Raw genomic sequence first — 15,344 nt, forward strand, 5'->3', positions numbered from 1 at the left:
ACAGCTTGTAGGATAAGAAAGTGAGTGAATGTTAGAATTTATTATTTTAATGTATTAATGATTATAATATATATAATTACATTGCTTTATTGTGACCCACCAGGAGATTGTTTATGATGAAGGGTGTAATATAAATAAATAACATCTGAATCACAAAGCACAATGTTTTCTTTTTATTTATGCTGTTCTATTTTGATATTCCGTATTTTCTTAATATGCTGCACTTTTTATACATATAAAATGTTTTATACATATGAAATAGATTTGCCACCTGCACCAACTAAGCTGACTAGCAGGTATCAAACCTAGCTTTATTTCAGCAATATAGTTCCTTTAGGGACCATGGACAAGCTATCAATTGAATATATCACTGGATTATTGTCTGTAGATCTTTCCATTATCACACATTTTTCCAAGGCCATAAGGCCCTGAAAAACCTCGTTCTGTATACTCCTAAGCGTGATAGAGAAACTCATAAGTTGTACTCTTACTTGTACTGCCATAAATGTATGCAAGATTCAAGCTTCTGGCACAATGCAACTTGAAATTAGTTGCTTTAATAAACAGTTATCAAAGTACTTTAGGACGATGTAAGCCTTGACCTTATCTGGATAATTATCTCCTAGTCTGCACTGAATGATCTACCGTATTTTTCACCCCTTAGTAATTAATTGCTGTTGGCACCCTCTGCAGCTATGAATACCCTTAGCCTGGGTGCCTTTTTCTTCCTAAAGTGTTTTTGTGTTGGTCATAATTTGGGGGTGGGGGGGTTGGTGTGTTTATAGACAAAGCATTACTTTTCTGAAAAACCCTAAATGACCATGACACATTCATAGGCTGGTTTTTGTTTCTTTAAATTATTTTTAAACACCAGAATATAAATATCATTCTGGCATGTGAGCAATAACTTAGAGGAATGAGTGGTAGAAAAGTGAAATGATTGTCTGAACTACTGTGGCTGCAACCTCTGCATATTCTGGAATATGAGTGGGGTAGAAAGCCTCTATAACCCACCCTCCAGATTTTAAAGCACAGATCAAAGGTGCATTCATCATTCCAAGGCACCTCTCCCCAGAAAAGTATCATTTATGACTGTTTATTACTTCACTACTGCAAATATGTTCCAGAAGGAGCTGAGAACATAGTGGAAAAACTGTAGGGCAAGTTTGTGCCTGTGGAGACAGGAATGGGGAAGTAAGTGATTTAGAAAATATATTCAGTTCTTTATCCAATCTCTATATTCCCCTGCTGGGACGTAGGTGGCACTGTGGGTTAAACCACAGAGCCTAGGACTTGCCGATCAGAAGGTCAGCGGTTCGAATCCCTGCAACAGGGTGAGCTCCCGTTGCTCAGTCCCTGCTCCTGCCAACCTAGCAGTTCGAAAGCACGTGCAAGTAGATAAATAGGTACCGCTCTGGCAGGAAGGTAAACGGCATTTCTGTACGCTGCTCTGGTTCGCCAGAAGCGGCTTAGTCATCCTGGCCACATGACCCGGAAGCTATATGCCGGCTCCCTCGGCCAATAAAGTGAGATGAGCGCCACAACCCCAGAGTCGGTCAGACTGGACCTAATGGCCAGGGGTCCCTTTACCTTTACCTTTTTATGATACTAGTAAATGGTCTTGGAGTTTCTAAGGCTCTAGCATTGCTAAAACTAAAAGAGATCATAGAAATTCCTAGTATAGAATCATAGAATTGAAGAGTTGGGAGGGAAGAAAAGGATAATCAAGTCCAACCCTCTGCAATGTAGGAATCTTTATGGCTTCATAAAGTACCGCTGCCTGAGAATATACTCTCCGGTACTCTCTTGGCGCTGTGGGTTAAACCACAGAGCCTAGGACTTGCTGATCAGAAGGTCGGTGGTTCGAATTCCCGCGACAGGGTGAGCTCCCATTGCTTGGCCCCTGCTCCTGCCAACCTAGCAGTTCGAAAGCATGTCAAAGTGCAAGTAGATAAATAGGTACCGCTCCGGCAGGAATGTAAACTGTGTTTCTGTGCGCTGCTCTGGTTCGCCAGAAGCGGCTTAGTCATGCTGGCCACATGACCCGGAAGCTGTACGCCGGCTCCCTCGGCCAATAAAGCGATGAGCGCCGCAACCCCAGAGTCAGTCACGACTGGACCTAATGGTCAGGGCTCCCTTTACCTTTTTACTATGTTCCCCTGCTAGGTTTAGTGCCTCATTTGTAGGGGAAAAAGGAAGTGAAAAGCAGCTGTACCAAAAACCATGGCAGAGGAGCAGCAGAAACATTCAAGATGTGTTCATCCACTTTTTATATATAATTACAGTGGTGCCTCGCAAGACGAAATTAATTCGTTCTGCGAGTTTTTTCGTCTTGCGAATTTTTCGTCTTGCGAAGCACGGTTTCCCATAGAGTATTAACGGTTCTAAGAAAAAGGAAACAAACTTGCAAGACGTTTTCGTTTTTCGTCTTGCAAAGCAAGCCCATAGGGAAATTCGTCTTGCGAAGCAACTCAAAAAACGAAAAACTCTTTCATCTTGCGCGTTTTTCGTCTTGCGAGGGATTCGTCTTGCAAGGTACCACTGTATATATTGGTTCTATTATCATATTATATAATACATTGTTATAACACACAATTTTCTAATAATTATATTATTATTATATATTTCATTATATCATGTGTGTGTATGTGTTTGTGTGTGAGAGTGTGTGTGTGTCTGTATACACATATAAAGGCAAATGTTGGTGTCTTGAATGTTTGGTACCACTTAACCTCTATCTCTTCTCGTATACTACTTCTCATTTCTCTTTAACTTATTTAATGGAAGCAATTCCATTTCTTTTACCCGGTAATACATTTTAAACCTAGGTGCTGCGGCATTTATATTTTTATTTACATTTATTCATGCCTATATGCATGCATTCAATTGATTTATTTTTCCACTGTAGCTCTGAAAATTTAATGTGCCTATGAAGGAAGGGAACCATGGTCCTTTTTACTGCTACTAAGCCTGCTAGCAATTTTAAAAGGTTAAATTACTATAAATATCTCTGTATAAAACCTTTCAGGATGGTTAGTTAGGGTTATCATTTGCTCCTGAATACTAGAGAGGGCAGCCATAGTCATAGCAAGCAGTGTAGAAAATGTATTGGATGGTACAGCATTCTTATAAGAAGGTAAAAATTACTGCTTGAATTGTTGGAGGATGTGCAGGTGGCGCTGTGGTCTAAACCACTGAGCCTCTTGGGCTTGCCGATCGGAAGGTTGGGAGTTTGAATCTGTGTGACGGGGTGATTTCTCGTTGCTCTGTCCCAGCTTCTATCAACCCAGCAGTTTGAAAGCACACCAGTGCAAGTAGATAATTAGGTACTGCTGTGGCAAGGAGGTAAACGGCGTTTCCATGCACTCTGATTTCCGTTGTGGTGTCCTGTTGTGCCAGAAGTGGTTTAGTCATGCTGGCCACATGACCCAGAAAGCTGTCTGTAGACAAATGCCAGCTCCCTCGCCCTGAAAAGCAATATAAGCGTCACACCCCATAGTCACCTTTGACTGGACTTAACTGTCTAGGGGTCCTTTACCTTTACCTTTACTATATCCTCTATGTGAAGTAGTACTGGACCAATGATAGATTCAGGAGGGTTAAATGTTGCAATTTTCTATCTGGAGGCAGGGTATTAGAGGCAACTGTTGCAGACTATAGTAAAATTATTTCTAAAGCACTTTTTGTAATCTGAAAAGTAATTAAAATATTTGTATTTGCTTTATAGAATGTGCGGCCAGCAGGATGTGGCCAGCACATTCAGCAGCTGATAGAGCTACGACCTGCAACCTCCTCCCACATTCTTTCAGTGAGGCTGTATCTTATTTCCATTTGAGCATAGTTTGTATAATGTTGTCATCTGCCTTCTGACATTGTCTATTTGGCAAAAATTAAAACTTTGTTATTTTTTAAAATAGCTGACCACAGTATAAAGTTGAATTTAGTTTTATAGCTGATCCACAGAATTTTCTGACTTGAACATTATGACACTGTTATATCAACACAAAAGTTCTCATCACAGCAAATCACAGAAGTCAGGTTATCAAAGGTGTAGAATATTCTTCACCAGCTATTTCAGTGCCAAACCTTAAAATGTATCTAAATTCCTGAAAATCTATTTACCAACAATGGAAATCATCACAACTCCTTCCGATAATTGACATTCACTCTATAGCGTCCATGCAGCATAACCAACAGACTGAAAACTAATGTGTTGACTTGTTAGGCCCTATAACGTCAATAGTGATTGGCAGCGTGCATCCCACGGCAAGTTAATCATCAATTGTGTTTCATTATCAAATGAGAGCTCCCTTATGATTTTAACTTTTTATCCTTGTCAGTTGCTTTTAGAATTTTTGCAACTAAGAATCATATAAATACATTAGTTGTAAAGCATCTATTAGAATGTTTTGTATTTCAGTACAAATTTATTTTAAAATCAGCTTTCTGGCTATACTGCGGGGCATGAAGGTTGGAAAACTACATAAACATATTGCAAACCGCATTAAAAAGGTAAAAAGGTAAAGGGACCCCTGACCATTAGGTCCAGTCGTGACCGACTCTGGGGTTGTGGCGCTCATCTCGCTTTATTGGCCGAGGGAGCTAGAGTGCAGCTTCCGGGTCATGTGGCCAGCATGACTAAGCCACTTCTGGCAAACCAGAGCAGCGCATGGAAACGCCGTTTACCTTCCTGCCAAAGCGGTACCTGTTTATCTACTTGCACTTTAACGTGCTTTCGAACTGCTAGGTTGGCAGGAACAGGGACCGAGCAACAGGAGCTCACCCCGTTGCGGGGATTCAAACCACCAACCTTCTGATCAGCAAGTCCTAGGCTCTGTGGTTTAATCCACAGCGCCACCCGTGTCCCTGCAAACCACATTGCCTCAAAGCAAAGCTAGGTTTTGCCAGAAATGTGTGCTCTGTAAGGAACTGTCGCCATTCACAGCTTCTTGGTGAGATGCAATCACAATGCACATGGTTGTCACATGCATACTTTACGAATTATTACGTAAACAACTTTGCTAAAATGTAATGTATGAAGTTTCAAATATTATATTCAGTCTACATTTTCATGATGAAAGCCAGTAGAGTATAGAGTGTTGGACTGGGAGCTGGGAGACCAGGGTACAAAACCCCACTTGGCCATGAATCTCACTGGGTGGCCTTAGGCCAGTCATTGCCTCTCATACCCTGCCACACTGGGTTTCTGTGGGCTTTAAATGAGGAGGAGAGAGAACAATGTATACCACCTTGAGTGGTGTTCACCACCTTAAGAAAAAGGTGGACTATAAATGCAATAAATAAATAAAATTAGAGAACATTGGCATACTTCCAGTTGCCACTGGAAATCATCCTATTAATCTGAAGACTATTAAGTGAAGCTTCGTTCCAGGCATGTGTGACCTTCCCTGTGTTCAAACTTATATTCATGGCTTTCACAGCATGTCCTCTTTTTTCCAATCTGAGGTGACTTCAGGCGTGTAAAGGAATAAGTCCCACAGCCCATCAACATTCTGCTGCAAATGCACTTTGGCTTATTTTATGCAGGAGTGCTGGCCGTTGTTATGATGTATAGTTTTATCTTGGGCTTTCTGGGAAAGAAGAGGGGAAATGACCCATTTTCAGAGTTAGTAATCAGAGTGTGGCAGACAACATATATAATTGGCTTCCTAGGTGTTGTAGCATTACCTTAACAGCCTTGCCTTCCCTGTCAGTGATATGCGGTGGTGTGGCCATGATGCAATTATGAGGCGCACAAGCACAATTAACATAGTTCTTCCAATTCTTGTGGTTATATCATCAGTACCATAAGCTCCTTCATTACTCAGGCCTATATACTCCAGAGAGGACCTTTATGCAGTCATTACATGCTGCAGAACCCAAACCAGCCTAGGTTCTGGTCCTAAGAAGAACAGTCTATTGCTAGCCTATGATGTCACCTGTCTCTGTACTTGAGGCCAGACGCTTAGGCTACTCAGATGTAGAACTGAGAGTCCACACATCCATCTATCCCTGCATCAATTACCCACAGCTTGTCACCCCCCCCCTGCAATCTCCCAAAGAAACTGAGAGAATACCCTTGGGGACCACCCAGATGAGAGCAATGCTCTACATCAGGGCTCTGTCCCTTTTAATTTCCTGCTGGCTCTCAGATAAGAGGTGGAGATAGTACAGTTAGTAGGCCAGTGCACTAATTAGGTCACTGGTTCTCAAAGGGTGTGGCATGCCATACTGGTGTGGCAGGAGAGGGTGGCAAGTGTGGCAGGAAGACTCAAGGACCAACAAAGAAACATTTCAACATTTCAGTGTAGTATGGATATACAACCAGATACAGTATCCACATCTCCCTTCAAGAGAATTGGCTATTTTTCTACAGTTCTCCACGATATGTTGTTGTGAACAGGGATTTTTAACTTTGACAGATATGAAAGATAAGAAAAGATAAAGGCTTTTTTGTGCTGATGAGGGGATGAGAGTTCATTTGTCTCAAATTAGACCTAGTATAAATGAGACTTCCTGGCAAAAGCAAGCTCACACCTCTCGTAGAATTGGTATATTTTCACATGGAAGAGGCTCATTTATAATTCCATTTTGGGATTGATTCATGTTCTTATGTAGCTTCAAGGTTTTATACTTTCAGGATGGCCTGTGATGATATAAAGTAGTTGTGTTCTATGTTATCAATAAAGCACTGCTAAGAATTGCTGCTTTTTGTTTTCCGATATATTTATTATCAATAAAAATATTGGGAGCTGTTTGAGCAAATGTTTATTTTGAAAGTGTGAGCCCAGAGGAAAAAGTATGAGAACCACTGATTTAGGTATTTAAAGGTAAAGGTAAAGTGACCCCTGACAATTAGGTCCAGTCGTGGCCGACTCTGGGGTTGCGGTGCTCATCTTGCTTCATTGGCCGAGGGAGCCGGCGTACAGCTTCTGGATCATGTGGTCAGCATGACTAAGCCGCTTCTGGCGAACCAGAGCAGTGCACGGAAACGCGTTTCCCTTCACGCTGGAGTGGTACCTATTTATCTACTCTCACTTTGATATGCTTTCGAACTGCTAGGTGGGCAGGAGCTGGGATCGAACAACGGGAGCTCACCCCGTTGCAGGGATTCAAACCGTCGACCTTCTGATTGGCAAGTCCTAGGCTCTGTGGTTTAACCCTAGACTCTGTGGTTTAACCCACGGCGCCACCCGCGTTCCTGATTTAGGTATTTAGGTATGCTTAAAATTCTATTGACGCAACGTTCATACTCTGTGAAAGCTCACACTGGGAGCTGTCTCAGGTCCTACATAGCCTCAGCAGAGGTCACCAAAATCTGTTTCCAGACTGTGTCCAGCATCCACTTTAATTAGACATTCACTAATGAAGGGCGATGTGAATCAAAAGCATGTGTTAACTGCTGTGAGATGAGTCCTTCTCACCACAGAGAAAAGTCCTTTGGGCATCAGTCATGCCACACCTTTTATGTATGAGCCTTATTTGATTAGGCCCAAGCATCTTTTGTGTCTGCAGTTGTTGGTATAGAGGGGAGACCTGCTAATTTGTAAAATAAGTCTAGGACATTGTGTTGGATGTCATGTACAAACAAAATTAATACCTGCCTATATTCTGATATCACTGTATATCATTTTATATATCACTAAAACATGACGTATGTAGCAGGTGTATAGCTCACCTGTCCCAGTACTGTCACTCTGCAACTGCATCTTACATTTCCACCTATCATTATTTATAGTGAGTCAAAGTGCTTTTACATTTTAACTATGATCTTGTTCATGTTTTATTAAAGTGGCATGTGAGACACTTTGTTATGGGTGGTATCATGCTGCTTCGGTAATATGTGATAAGAGAAACCATTTGGATAGATTATAAGCTTTCTTCCGATGCCTGCAACACCTCTTTCTAGGGTCTGTTTACACTGTTACATGTAGAAAGAGCTGCATCATTCACCTGCTCCGTGTTGTTCCTCTTTACAGAAGCAGCAATGCAATCTTGAAGAGAAAGGAAACAAGGTTGTGAACTGTTCAGAAGGATGCAGATTGGGGGCAGGTGAAGGGCGTCACAGGAATTAAACGGCAGCCATTCCTAACACCTCCTTACAGCCTCACAGTATTAAAAGGGGTAGGAAAGGCAGAGGGAGTGGCATTCACTCAGCAACATTCATTTTAGGTTTGGTTGCTGAGAAAAGTTTATGAAGCCCTTATTGCTAGAGCAGGCTTGCACTTAATGCTTAGCGAAACTATAGTTTAGTGCAAACACACACATTCCCAGAGAGGATATCCTGGGCACTTGGCTCCTTCTCTGATTCTGCTCCTGTGTTGCTGTGAGCTAAGCCATCACTTGGCTTAGCGTTTTGTCTGAAGCTGTGTATGTCCTTTGGCTCAATCCTGGCAAACCATGAGCTGCAACCAAGTTTTCTTCTTGAGTTTACAGATTATGGTTTGGAGACACACCATGACTTGTTACAGGAGGAGGAGGGTTGGGGCAGGACTACTGCAGCCACTACTTCCTCTCTAGAAACCCTTAAACTCATGTGATCATACAAAGCCATGGTTTGGCTTAGCATTATGTGCAAACCAGTTGCTAGATAGCACCATGCTATATTATGGTGCCCAGCAACATATGTGGGTTGACTACAACAAAGTATGTTTCCTGCCCATAGTCCACTAATTGAAAAATAATTTTGACCCCAAATATGGGGAAGTTGGGACGTGGGTGGTGCTGTGGGTTAAACCACAGAGCCTAGGACTTGCTGATCAGAAGGTCAGCGGTTCGAATCCCTGCAACGGGGTGAGCTCCCGTTGCTCGGTCCCTGCTCCTGCCCACCTAGCAGTTCAAAAGCATGTCAAAGTGCAAGTAGATAAATATGGTAGGTACCGCTCCGGCGGGAAGGTAAACGGCGTTTCCGTGTGCTGCTCTGGTTCGTCAGAAGCGGCTTAGTCATGCTGGCCACATGACCCGGAAGCTGTACGCCGGCTCCCTCAGCCAATAAAGCGAGATGAGCGCCGTAACCCCAGAGTTGGCCACGACTGGACCTAATGGTCAGTGGTCCCTTTACCTTTACCTTTACCTTTACCTTTATGGGGAAGTTGATCATCCCTGGTGTATTGTTTACCCATGCTTACATCTAAGCAGATCTGATTCCATTCTGATTTTTCCAGATCACCTACCTTTATGTCATTTGCCTCTTGGTGATACACTGAATTAAGGAATAGTACTGCTGACCTTTCTGCTTTGGGAATTTATTCCATTACCTAAGACACCCCTGTTTTTTAATATTTATATTTCATTAAGGTGATTTCTGTGTCCCGCCCTGAGACTTCCGGGTGTAGGGTGGTATATAAAATCAATCAATCAATAAATAAAATTTCATTGGAAAAAAATATAGTGATACCAAAAAAAAGGGAGAGGGAGAAAAACAACAATGACGATGATATATATAAAAGCGAAAATATGCACAAAAGAAAAGGCAACATACAATATTCCCATACATTCTTGCAGTGCTTTTTTCCTAAAAAAATGTTTAGAGGTGCTCTCATTTTGACTCAAGAAAAATCACCATTTTATAGTTCAAATCGGGAAAAATAAATACAGTAAATGGACAAAAGTACAAAGATTCACAAAAAGTTTAGGGGTATGCGTCCTCCTAGAAAAAACCCATTGCATTCTTGTATAAATTGGTATAGTGTTATTGTCATAGTGCTTATGTAAATGCTAATAGCCTACTACATTTTGTATAAACTCATTCCATATATCGTATTTATCCATACAGAGTCTGTGCCTATAAGCAGTCCATTCATAAATTGCCAGGGATGTCATATTGTCAGTCCATTGATTGAAGGGTATTATATATTTATTTTTCCAGTTCCTCAATATCAATCTCTTGACCACCATTAGGGCACAGAAAACCCATTTCCATACTGCAGGCATATAGTTCTATAAAACATTCTCTGCTGAAAGATTTAACTTTTTCTGCAGAGTCATAGTTACACTGTCGAGCATTTTCTTCCAAAACTTGTTAAGTAAAGAACACTGCACAAACATGTGTTTCAGAGAGGCATTCTCCTTGCGACATCTCCAACACTGAGCTATCTTAGCTAACCCTTTTTTATACAAGCGTAAAGGAGTCCAATAAACTCTAAATATTATTTTCTGTTGTATTAGTCTTAATTTTAAATCTAATGACACTTTAGGCATTGAAGCTAATACATTTTCCCACTGTCTGGGTAATAACCAAAGTTCCAATTCTTTTTTCCAATCATCTCTTACAGTCTGCATATTGAACTTGTGTATTGTTAATAGATATCTATAAAAAGTAATTGCTGGCTTTTTATTTTTGAATGAGTTGTCCAATTTCTCCAATATCTCAGGTATCTCAGAAGCTGAAAGGGCTGACAGCCCAAACACACTTGCTAGGAGATGTTGTAATTGAATATATTGTCATTGGGCTGCATCTGATAGATGATATTTTTGTTTCAGAACAGCAAAAGTATAAAATTCATTTCCCCCATTTATCAGTTGGTCCAATGTCAATGCACTTGCTTCGACCCAATTTTTTCATATCACCATCTTTTTTTGCAATTCTTAGTGTGGGGTTTCCCCATAGAGTAAGTTTAGCATGTGAAAATGGATCAAAATTGTTTTTATTCCTTATGCTTCTAAGTGATTTAATTGCTTCCAGAGTCACCTGAGAGTTCAAATATTTCGGTCCTAATACTGTCCAACCAACCAGAGGTGCTATGTACATATATTATAGGGTTGCCCACATCGAAAAATTGGGGCCAACAGTAGGATTCCAATATTTAGTATTTGACAATAAGTAAGCATAGAGATACAATTCCAAATTTGGGATTCTGAAACCGCCTTCTTTAATTTGTAGCTGCATTCTCTGCAAGGATTTTCTTGGTGTTGCTGAGCCCCAAAGACATTTCCTAAACAATGAGTTTATCTTTTGAAAATATGATCCAGATATAAAAACTGGAAGTCCTCTCAGGATATAAATGGGATCTGGGAATAATTTTCATTTTAAGAGCATTCACTCTTTCCCAAAGGGTAAGGTTCAATGACTCCTACCTATCGATATCTGAAGAAACCTTTTATTAATTTATTCATATTAACTGTAATTAACTGTATTATATCTGCTGATATTAACACCCCTAGATATTTATTAGATTTGGGAAAAAAACCCAAAATTGATTTTCTTTGAATGAGTGTGTAATCAAATTTTGACCTTTTGGCATCAGTTCTGATTTGGACCAATTAACAGTCCAAATCTGATATTTTACCAAAAGCGTCTATCAATTGCATCAATATGTGTATTAGTCTGAGGTTCTGAAATAAACAAAAGTATATTGTCTGCAAATAAAGCTTATGTTCAACTGAATTATGAACTGCTCCGTGAATCTTGCAATGTTGTCTAATAGTGCTAGCCATCTAAACAAATATTAAAAAGCAAGGGTGAGAGTGGCCATCCTTGTCTAATTCCTTGAGCCAACGGAAAGGTGGTAGACATAATACCATTCACATTGACTCTACATATGGGTGCCTTGTACATTACTTTGATCCATTTTATAAACTTCAAGGGAAATCTAAATTTGATTAAAGCTAACTCCATATACAGTTTATAAATTTTATCAAAGGCCTTTTCAGTATCTAATTATATGATTACAAACTGGTCTTTTTTTAAGTCAACCAAATATACCACTGATCTAATTTTATCTGCAGCCTGTCTTGTTTTTATAAAGCCAGTCTGATCCCTCTCGAGTACCGCCACAATTACCTGTTGGATTCTATTTTGCTAGTGTTGATGTTAAAATTTTTGTATCAACATTAATCAAGAATATAGGGTGATAATTTTCACATTTCGTGTGATCCTTGTCTGGTTTGGGAATAACTGTGATCTAAGCTTGGTTAAATATTGTTGATAAAATACCTTTATCAAGCATCTCATCATACAATTGACGGAATTTTGGTAGCAATAAATCTATATGTGTTTTATACCATTCAGTAGGGAATCCATCCAATCCTGGTGTTTTGCCACTTGTCATTTTAAGGATAGTTTGTTTAACTTCTGTCTCTGATATTGGTGCTAATAACATTTGCTTTTGTAGACCATCTAGGTGGGGTAGGTTTGTTTTATTTAAGAAAGACTGCATATCCTCATGGGCAACATATTTTGGTTTAGTGTATAATTGCGAATAAAATTTAAAAAGACACCCCTGTAAAGTGGAAGCATAAGATAAAGAATGGGTAGGTGAGCGACCCATTGTAGCGCCAAACCATAATTGACATTGGTTTATTGACAGACTGAGGGGAGGGTTTGATGGATGCTAGTGATCATTGTTGAGGCCTGCACATGGTATCTTGAGATTTGAGGGCAAAGATATGTTAAGCAGATTCATATGGACATCAGTTCATCGAAAGTACATTTTTCATGCTCTGTCACCAGATTTTACATTACTTTCTTCACATGAAGTAACAGCATATCTCCAAAGGTAAAATTAATCTCTGGAGCAAGCCATTAACTTAAACTGTGGTTACAGAGACATCTTGTCATTTCATACATAAAGAAAAGCGATGAATGTAAAAGCAATATTATCTTATATAAGATAAAAGTCTATTTTAAAACGTATTCATTTTTTCTTTGCAGATTTGCTAATGCTGGATTTCAATCTTTGTATATTACACTGTACCAGCAACATGAATGAATGTTAAGGGTGCATAAAAGCTGCTTTTGCACTAAAGTAATTATAGACTATGCATACAGAGTCACTTTTCATTTATGAGGCAACCATTATTACTGCTCCTTATGTCTCCCACAGAAAATATGGCTATATGGGTTGTCAAAGGTTGGGTCAGCATTTTTTTCTGCAGACAACAGAACCTCCTATTGTAATATATGCATGTACCAGTGGCTGCAAGCACCAACAAAGCATCATAGAGTGTTTATTTAATCATTCAGAGAAAGATGTGCATTTTCTTTGTCTTCAGTTTTGCAGTGCTCCACTATTAATGATGATATTGCAGGCAACCAAAGTTGAGCCATTGTATGAAAATGTAGCTTTATCCTGAGGCAAAGTTTGAAGGCACCTTGTTGCAGCAAATCAGGTGCAAGCCTGGGAGAGTACCCATAATACTCTCTCTCTCTCTCTCTCTCTCTCTCTGTGTGTGTGTGTGTGTAATACTGAAAGAAAGGTGGAATGGGAATGTACTACGGTAATTTTATTTGTTTTATCAGGGTAGCCAGATATTTTAATATCTGCACAGCACTTAGAAAATTTCAGAGCCTTAATAAGTGGGGTTTTCTAAATAAATAAATAAAACTTTCCTCCCCCTTGGAGCTCAATGTGGCCCCAGCAACATGGTTGCATCCTGTGCTCTCATTTCCAGAATCATCATTATCTTCGTTCTTGTTGTTGTAGTGCTCTTCCCTGCAGACTACCGTAAAAGTGAGATGAATGCAGTATTTCTCATACGCTAATAATTTAAGACGAAGTTGTTATCCTAGTATTAAAGATAGTGGAGATGATGAGTGAGAAGGAAGCTGGAGGGAGACAGAAAAATACTGGATTGCCAACTTGAGTTGTGGTCTTTCAGACTGTAGTTCATGATCTTAACAGCAGTACTAGCCCATCTCAAGTTTCTCAAATGGACAGTCATTGGGTGGGTTGGATCCAGAGTCCCATGGGTATATAAAATATGGTGCTTTTTAGGTTGTGGCTTCTAGGTTCCCTCCTGTGCTTCCCCCAAGTCATCACCAGAGGGCTGCAGAACCATCTGAAATAGCATGGAAGGTGGTGTGGTGGAGACTGCAGATGGAGGAGGGGGCGCTGAATCGAAGGACCTTCTCTTCAGCAGAAATGGAATGTTGGTTTTCAATTGGGAATTCTGAGTCTTACAGTCCCAGTTGCAGCCCTTGGGAAGAAAACATTATCCACTGGGCGTTAGATACATTCCCACCTTCCTGTATCCCAGTGTATGGTTTTTGTTTTTGTTCTGTTTTGCTTTTAAACCTTTGGGCAGGTGAAAAAGGAAGCAGAAGCTTGAACTATCAAGGTGAGCATGCCTGTGCTCACAACACTGGAGTAGACGAGTGCTCACTTGTGTGATTTCCCCTGCTCAGATGTTCACAATATCTTTTTCCTTCTCAAGCTATACAGACTAATTTGGCCCACTGAGCACGAGTCATGCTGCAACTTTATATTGACACACATTCCCATCTGGAGACTGTGCAACTGAAATGCAGGTCAGATATGCATTGCAGATAATTCAAATCAGCTCTAAAGCAGTGGGAAACCATTATTGCATTTGCGAGCTCAGGAGCATCATCTTGGGATCAAAGTGGCCACAACTTTACTGAGCACAGATGCAGGTAGCCTTTCACATAGGCACTGTGGCGCTGTGGGTTAAAACCACAGAGGTTAGGACTTGCCGATCAGAAGGTCAGCAGTTCGAATCCCTGCGATGGGGTGAGCTTCCGTTGCTCGGTCCCTGCTCCTGCAAACCTAGCAGTTTGAAAGCACATCAAAGTGCAAGTACAGTGGAGCCTCGCAAGACGAAATTAATTCATTCCGCAAGTTTTGTCGTCTTGCAATTTTTTTCGTCTTGTGAAGCACAGTGTCGGAAAAGTTTTGGAAAAGCTTCAAAAATCACCAAAGTCTTCAAAAACCTCAAAAAAGGCTACCACACCGCATGCTATGAGTTGCTCCTCGAAGTCAAGTCGCAACTGTATTAACGGTGTTAAGAAAAAGGAAACAACCTTGCAAGACGTTTCCGTCTTGCGAAGCAAGCCCATAGGGAAAATCGTCTTCCGAAGCAGCTCAAAAAACAAAAAACCCTTTCGTTTTGCGAGTTTTCCGTCTTGTGAGGCATTCATCTTGTGAGGTACCACTGTAGATAAATATTTATCTACTTGCACTTTGATGTGCTTTCGAACTGCTTGGTTGGCAGGAGCAGGGACCGAGCAATGGGAGCTCACCCCGTCGCTGGTATTCGAACTGCCACAGTGCCACCTGCATCCCCAGGCAAAAACCCTAGCCTGGCCCAATTTGTCTGCAGGCAAATTCCTCCCTGGCCCCCGAATAATAATAAAGGTAGATAAAATTAAGTGTCATTGTTTCACATGCCAGCAGCAAGAATAAGTAGGTATGAAATTAGCTACCAGAATACTGCATACTGATACCTGAGCTTGATTTTCTTCAAGGGTTTACTTTCTAACCACATGTAGTTGTGGTGCAGCAGAATGAAACACATTAAAATATACAGCTTCTTTGTGAAATGGGCATCTTGAATTTCAAAATCAGAAATGGCATTAAATATAAACTCTATGCAAGGTTCAAAGT

The 15,344-nt window shown here is 40.5% G+C and overlaps 1 protein-coding gene across 6 annotated transcripts in view; it reads left to right on the plus strand.

Annotated features, from left to right (window-relative positions):
• Window positions 1-15,344, plus strand: part of CTNND2 (catenin delta 2) — a 529,021-nt gene that overhangs the window by 133,631 nt on the left and 380,046 nt on the right. The window lies entirely within an intron of this gene.

Source organism: Podarcis vaucheri (genome assembly GCF_965113315.1).
Source record: "Podarcis vaucheri genome assembly, chromosome: 8".
Taxonomy (NCBI): domain Eukaryota; kingdom Metazoa; phylum Chordata; class Lepidosauria; order Squamata; family Lacertidae; genus Podarcis; species Podarcis vaucheri.